The 8,313-nt window shown below is 40.0% G+C and overlaps 1 protein-coding gene across 2 annotated transcripts in view; it reads right to left on the reverse strand.

Moving 5' to 3' along the window:
• GKAP1 (G kinase anchoring protein 1) overlaps window positions 1-8,313 on the reverse strand; it is an 85,923-nt gene extending 77,610 nt beyond the window's left edge. Inside the window, exons 1-2 of one of the 2 annotated variants that reach the window (XM_045469726.1) lie at window positions 8,052-8,313; window positions 7,814-7,947 (exon numbers count right to left, since the gene is read on the reverse strand). The gene's annotated coding sequence lies outside the window, so the exon portion shown is untranslated. The remainder of the gene's footprint in view (window positions 1-7,813; window positions 7,948-8,051) is intronic. The other variant, XM_045469725.1, reaches the window with a different exon arrangement.

Here is an 8,313-nt window from a genome sequence, read left to right on the forward strand (position 1 = left end):
TAAAATACTTTTTTAACTTAAGAATGGATAGCTGGAAAGAGAAGTGTTCATGGATAATGTTTCCTTGTTTGGTCAGAGGCAGGGATGTAAAACAGGAAAACAGAATAGGGGGTAGGGAAATGAAACAACTGGAAGGGCTGGATCATCTGTGCTACACGTTGTACTTAAAAAAATTGGGCTCCTGGGTGGCTCAGTTGGTTAAGCGTCCAACTGACTTCAGCTTAGGTCATGATCTCGTTTCATGAGTTCGAGCCCCACGACGGGCTCTGTGCAAACAGCTCAGAGCCTAGAGCCTGGAGCCTGGAGCCTGCTTTGGATTCTGTATCTGTCTCTCTCTCTCTCTCTCTCTGCCCTCCCCATCTCTCTCTCTCTCAAAAATAAATAAACATTTAAAAAAAAAAAAAAGGTAAGAGCTAACACATCGTCTACCTCAATAGCCATGAAAGAAATCTATGCACCATGTCAAAGGGTACACTAACTAGTACTTGAGAAGTGGAGGAGAAAGGAAATGTAAATTTTAAATGAAAGAAGGAAATAAAAATATAAAAACAATCCCCAATTTGTAAATATGAATATTATTTCCATACATACCAAAAACAAGGAAATCCATGGGATTACTCAATATGCTGTCTTTTCTACAGTTTTCACTATTTCCCTAAATATTCTATAATGACCATATTTCTTCTATAAGAAAAAAATTCATTTTGAAAAGGGAAAATGGTCATCTACACCTAAATTCAAAAGGGTAAATATAAGGTAATCACTGCAATATTGATTTTTTTCCTGCCCTGTATCAAAACTTAAAAAGGGCCAACTACAGGTCAGATTGACATTGAGATGCCCCTGGTCTTCATGTTAGTGATGGAAGAAGACAAATGACAGACGGCAGTTGTCAAAGACTACACACTTTTAGGAGAACATTACCTGCATTAACAAACTTTTCAGAAGTTACAAAAAGATAGTCATGTTATACAATCCAGGGATTCATTTGAAACCTTTTTTTTTTTTTTTGGTAAACCTTGAAGAGAAAAGGGGAGAAACAGGCAGACCATGAAAATATCAGGCATTTTAAAGACACTAATTCAGGGGCACTTGGGTGGCTCAGTCGGTTAAGCATCCAACTTCAGCTCAGGTCATGATCTCACAGTTCGTGGGTTTGAACCACACATCAGGCTCTGTGCTGACAGCTCAGAGCCTGGAGCCTGCTTCAGATTCTGTGTCTCGCTCTCTCTCTGCTCCTCCCCTGCTCATGCTCTGTCTCTGTCTCTCTCTCATTCTCTCAAAAAATAAACAAACATTAAAAAAAATAAAAAATAAAAATAAAGACACTAGTTCAGGGAATGGCTACAGTTATTATTCCTTCAGAACACTATTCTTTCAGTCTTGTGTCCTAAACTTCTACATCTCCATCTATAGTCACAGCTAAGAGATATTAGGATAAACAGGTTCAAACAGAGCTCTTCTCCCTCCCCCTAGTATTTCCCTTTTCTTTCTGTCTCATATGGTCTTTATTTTTTTTTTTTAATTTTTTTTTTCAACGTTTATTTATTTTGGGGACAGAGAGAGACAGAGCATGAACGGGGGAGGGGCAGAGAGAGAGGGAGACACAGAATCGGAAACAGGCTCCAGGCTCTGAGCCATCAGCCCAGAGCCTGAGGCGGGGCTCGAACTCACGGACTGCGAGATCGTGACCTGGCTGAAGTCGGACGCTTAACTGACTGCACCACCCAGGCGCCCCTCATATGGTCTTTAAAATCCAAATACTCAAATGTCCAGATGTTTATATACCCTTAAGTGACATGGACATAATTAAGATACACAAGGCAAAAAACACACGCCAGACATCCTATAAGCTGCCAACGTTGGTCAGTCTATGAATGTGGTGGCTAGTGCTGGAAATTAAACAGCCATTTATCTATTACTAAAATACTATACAAATCACGTTGTTAGTCCAGAAATTTAATGATTATTTTGTATATTTCCCCTCTTCCCTTTGAGTCTCCTTTTAAAAATAACTTAAAGGCAGGGTGCCTGGCTGGCTCAGAGCGTTTGACTCTTTATTTATTTAAAAAAATTTTTTTAATGTTTATTCACATTTTTGAGAGAGAGAGAGAGAGAGAGAGAGAGAGAGGAAGGGGAGAGAGACAGAAGAAGACAGAGCAAGCTCCAGGCTCTGAGCTGTCAGCATAGAGCCCTACGTGGGGCTTGAATTCACAAACTGCGAGATCATGACCTGAGCATTAGTTAGTCGCCTGACTGAGCCACCCAGGCGCCCCAGAGAGCATGTGATTCTTGACCTCAGGATTGTAGGTTTGAGCCCCATGTTGAACGTAGAGATCACTTAAAAATAAAATCTTTAAACAAACAAAAAGGCTATCAGAAAGACAAATTAACAATCCCCTCTACAACTACATCAAAAAGAATAAATTTAACCAAGCAGCTGAAAGACCTGTACACTAAAACCTATAACACACTGATGAAAGAAATTGAGGAAGACCCAAATAAATGGATATTTTGTGCTCAAGGACTAGAAAAATTAATATTGTTAAAATGTTCATATTACCAAAGCCATCTACAGATTGAATGCAATCCATATCAAAACTACAATGGCATTTTTCACAGAACTAGAACAAATAACTCTAAAATTTGTATGGAACCACAAGAGATCCCAAATAGCCAAAGCAATCTTGAACAAAGCTAGGGATATCATGCTTCTGATTTCAAACTATATTACAAAGCTACAGTAATCAAAACAGTATAGTACTGGCATAAAAACAGACACACAGACCAACAGAATAGAGCCCAGAAAACCCACACAAACATGGTTAATTTACACAAAGGAGGAAATACACAATAAGCAAAGGAGAGTCTCTTCAATAAATGGTACTGGGAAAACTGGACAGACACATGCAACAGAATGAAACAGAACCACTATCTTATATGGATTACTATCTTATGCCATACAAAATACTAACTCAAAATATTAACTCACATTTAGAAAGACCTAAATGTGAGACCAGAAACCATAAAACTCCTGTAAGAAAACATGGGTGGTAAACTCCTGGACATTACCCATGGCAGTATTTGTTTTGGATCTGACTCCAAAGGCAATGGCAACAAAAGCAAAAATAAACAAATGGGATTACAAAAAGCTTTTGCACAGCAAAGGAAACCATTATCAAAACAAAAAAAGCAACCTACTGAATGGAAGAAGATATTTGCACAGCAAAGGAACCATTATCAAAACAAAAAAGGCAACCTACTGAATGGAAGAAGATATCTGATAAGGAGCTACTATTCAAAATATATAAAGAACTCATACAACTCAGTAACAACAACAACAACAAAATCCAATTAAAAAATGGGCAGAGGATCTGGATGACACTTTTCCAAAGAAGTCAGAAGGATGGCCAATGGGCACATGAAAAGATGCTCAACATTGCTAATCATCAGGGAAATGTAAATCAAAACCACAATGAGATGTCATCTCACACCTGTCAGAATGCCCATTATCAAAAAAGACAAGAGACGTGCCTCGTGCCTCGGTGGCTCTGTAAATTAAGTGTCCAACTTTGGCTCAGGTCATGATTTCAGGGTTTGAGTTTGAGCCCTGCATCGGGCTCTCTGCTCTCAGCTCTCAACACAGAGCCAGCTTTGATTCTCGGTCCCCTTCTCTCTCGGTCCATCCCCCTCTTGTATTCTCCCTCTCAAAAATAAGACGTTAAAAAAAAGAAGCGGGGCGCCTGGGTGGCGCAGTCGGTTAAGCGTCCGACTTCAGCCAGGTCACGATGTCGCGGTCCGGGAGTTCGAGCCCCGCGTCAGGCTCTGGGCTGATGGCTCAGAGCCTGGAGCCTGTTTCCGATTCTGTGTCTCCCTCTCTCTCTGCCCCTCCCCCGTTCATGCTCTGTCTCTCTCTGTCCCAAAAATAAATAAAAACGTTGGAAAAAAAAATTAAAAAAAAAAAAAAAAAAGAAGAAGAAATAACAAGTGTTGGGAAGGTTGTGGAGAAAAGGGAAGCTTTGTGCACTGTTGTTGAGAATGTAAATTGATACAGCCGCTATGAAAAAACAGTATGGTGATTCTTCAAAAAATTAAAAATTGAACTGCCATATGTTCCAGCAATTCCACTAGTAAGTATAACTCCCAAGATATGTAAACAACCTAAGTGTCCAGTGATGTTTGAATGGATAAAGAAAATGTGGTTTATATACCACACTTACTATTCAGTCACATAAAAGGAAATCTTGCCATTTGTGACAACATGGATAGACCTTGAGAGTATTATACTAAGTGAAATAAATCAGAGAAAGACAAATACCATCTGATTTCATTTATATGTGAAATCTAAAAAGCAAAAGAACAAATAAAACTCATAGATACAGAGAACAGATTGGTGGTTATCAGAGGGGAAGGGGTTTAGGGGATAGGTGAAAAAGAATGAAAGGGGTTAACTGTATGGTGGCAGATAGTAGGTAACTACACTTATTATGACGATCACTTTATAGCATATGCAAACCTAAATTATGCTGTACACCTGAAACTAATGTGTTATATACCAATTTTACCTCAACAAAAAAATAAAAATAACATATGCTAACTTAGGTAGCTGAAGGAAGACAGAAGAAAATTCACAAAACAATTTAAAAAATTTTTTAATGTTTATTTATTTTTGAGAGAGAGAGACAGAGCGTGAGCAGGGGAGGGGCAGAAAGAGAGGGAGACACAGAATCCGAAGCAGGCTCCAGGCTCTGAGGTGTCAGCACAGAACCTGACGCAGGGCTTGAACCCACAAGCCGTGAGATCATGACCTCAGTCAAAGTCAGTCGCTTAACTGACTGACCCACCCAGGCGCCCCCAAAAACAATTTAAAAACAAATGTTTCAGGTGAAAATGCACAAGAACACAAATAAGTTCACAAATGTAAATATACAGGCAGCTTGTAACATATAAGTGCAATATTCTATAATTTCTCAAAGACTACCATTAGTAAAAACTATTAATTGCTCTATACTTGAGATGACAGCAATATCAAATTATAGTGAAATCTCCATTTAAAAATATACTCAATATTCAAAAAGCCAATTATTTGACTTATTAAATATTATAGCATACGTTAGGGCTTTCTATAGCAACTGTCCTTTGTCCGATGCTATAACAAAATAAACTACTTAAAAATTTCCTGAACACACTTTTAGTTTTACTTGTTTATATCTTTTTTCTGTTCCCTTCACCTAAAATGCCCTCCCTCTCTTCCACTTACAACTTCTATTCATTCTTGGAGTGCCTGGGTGGCTCAGTCGGTTGAGCATCTGACTTTGGCTCAGGTCACGATCTCACAGTTCGTGGGTTTGAGCTCTACATCAGGCTGTGCTGACAGTTCAAAGCCTGGAGCCTGTTTTGGATTCTGTACCTCTGTCTCTCTCTGCACCCCCCCCCCACTTGTGCGCTCTCTCTCTCTCTCTCTCTCTCTCTCAAAAAAAAAAACAAAAAAAAAACAAAAAAAAACACCTTCTATTCATCCTTCAAAATCCTACTCAGGGGTCAGCATCTCTATGAAGCTTTCTCTGACCTGCCTCAAATTATAATCATTCCCTCTGTAATATTTCTGTATGTTTATATTTCCTTTTTGAATGGATTCCATTAAAATTATCTGTTAACCCTTGTGCCTAGCCACCTACAATCATGATGTCAACATTCTGAAAGTCAATCCCTAACAAAACCACAGGACCGGACACACAAAAGATAATTTTACTGAATTAAAAAAAAATATTTATATTCCCCAAGTACACAGCTCTCTATGCAATGAAATATGTGTCTTCAAGAAGAATGCACAGCAAAAGAAAATGCAAAGTGCACTATAGATAACCCCCCATTCCCGTAATGCAAATGTGAACGAACAATGATTATTCGCAGTTCAAATTTGTTTCATTAGAAATGCCATTCTAGTAAGTGATCATCGCAACCGATTTTGTTCAGGAAACATATTTAAGAAACATACTGGTTAAAGTGTTGATTAAAAAGAATTAGGATATACCAGGTACTTAATTAAATAAACTCTTTCTAAAAATGAATAACCTAAACTGTAAACAGCAGGATTAATGGTTAGTACTCTCAGGCTCTTCCACCAAAGTTCTGAGGACTACTGCCACTATGACCTCATTCCTCTAGACTGTGAGCTCTGTAGGGTCAAGAAAAATGGTAGCAGTAGCCCTATCTCAGTCCTGGGAACCATAATTAGGGCAATCCAGAATTGACACCTGTATAAAATCCTCAATCAACAACCAAATATATTTCTTTAATAAAATGATAATTATCTTCCATTAACACTATCAACCAGTTTAGCCTAATCAAAAAAAGAAATTAATACAAGGTAGTGGCCTCCTTGAAATATAACTTAGATTTAGGAAAACAGATTGAGAGGCGCCTGGGCAGTTCAGCCAGCTGAGCTACCACCTCTTAATTTTGGCTCAGGTCATGATTTGAACCCCTTCATGGGTTCGTGGGATTGAATCCTTTGTTGAGCTCCCCACTCACAGCACGGAGCTTGCTTGGGATTCTCTCTCCCTCTCTCTCTCTTTCTCTCTCTCTCTCTCTGCCCCTCCCTCACTTGTGCTCTTGCTCTCAAAATAAACTTAAAAAAAATAAAAAATAAAAAATAAAATAAAAAAACAGATTGAGCATAAAATGAAATGGCACTGAGTATTAGTGATTCAGTACCTGGTGAAAAAAATTTTAACGTATTATTTCATGTTCTGTTCCTCAAGGCAACACAACTAAGCAATCTTTCACTTTGGCTTCTTATAAAGTTCACAACCAACTCTTGCCAAGTACATACCAAAACCTTGCTCCCAACACACTTACTACAAACAAACCACGTAAATTTAATGGGTATGTCCTAAATTCCACTTTTTCTTCATAGTTAAGTACTGCTTCCCTAATCCAATCTGCGCCTAATTTTAGCAAAAAGTACAAGCAAGTACTAAGTGTATTTTCATTTGCTCCAATATGCTTTTGGTCAACTTCCAGTTTCTTGCTCTTAGTCCTAACACAGAGTGAAGTCACTAAATTGGTACCTTATAGATAAGTCTGTTATAACCACTTATAACAATTAAGAATACCTCCCATTAATTAGGGGCGCCTGGCTGGCTCAGTCGTAGAGCACACAACTCTTGATCTCAGAATTAGGAGTTTGAGCCAACCGTTGGGTGTAGAGATTACTTAAAAAGTAAAGTTAACTTAAAAAAAAAAAGAATATCTCCCATTAATTAGGATATATGATTAATATCAACGACGGTTACAAACCTGTTGAGAAACAAAATCTGTATTTCCACAGATTAAGTATTTTTTAATATTTCAATTTCCCATAAAGTTTTTCCAACATTCCTATTGCTGCAAGTCAAATATGTTAAACTGATGATTCAGGTTACAATCACAAGCACCGTTACTACATAAAGAAATAGACAACAGTGAATGATGTAGAAAAAATGTCACTGGCTTTTGAGTAAAAGAAAGATGATCTTTAATTAGTGCTTCTAATGAAAGCCGTAGCACCCACTCAATCGTAAAATCTGACTAAGGTAAGAGTGAAAAATCAAAGAAGCTGAGAGAAAAGACAATTGAACAAGCCATTTTTGTCATTACTGTTCAACATCTACTAAACCCCCCAAAGGCTAGAGATCTGACAAAAATTCTTTGACGGCTGTTCCAAAGAAAAACGGCAAGAAACAAAATTCAAAACCCTTCTCAGTTACTTTTCAACAGCTAGCGGGGAGGAGGAGAAGGAGCACTTTATTCAAAAAGTAATACACTATACCTCATTCATGAACGAAAGCCAAATTTCACCCAGAGACTGTCAACCGAGGCTCCAAAACTTATTCGCACAAAGTACACGGAGAAAGAAACAGGGCTGGGCGAGACCTAACTCGGGCAGAGATGCGGCTTCCAAACCTGAAAGGAAGAAAACAGCGAGTCCGGTCGTGGCTCCAGAAATTTCCGAGCGCCCGGCTCGACGAGGCAGCGCGATGCCCACGGCGGGGAGGGGGCGACGGCACCTGTCACCCGGCGGCCCCGCCACCACGGTAGTCCCCGGGCCCGGGCCCCGCGGAGTCTGGGGAGGCGCAGCCACGGCCCGGGCGCCGGGGCCTGAGGAGGCGCGGATCCCTCTCCGCCCCGAGCCCTGCGCCGAGCGGCGGGGCCGCGGCCCTTCCCGAGGAGCGGCCCTCCCCGCGCCCTCTGCCCAGCGGCTCCGACCAGCGGGGCCCGTCGCCTCAGGCCGAGTCCCCAAGCGCCGAGCCCGAGGCGCACGGAGCGGCG

The sequence above is a fragment of the Leopardus geoffroyi genome, chromosome D4, assembly GCF_018350155.1.
Source record: "Leopardus geoffroyi isolate Oge1 chromosome D4, O.geoffroyi_Oge1_pat1.0, whole genome shotgun sequence".
Lineage (NCBI taxonomy): Eukaryota > Metazoa > Chordata > Mammalia > Carnivora > Felidae > Leopardus > Leopardus geoffroyi.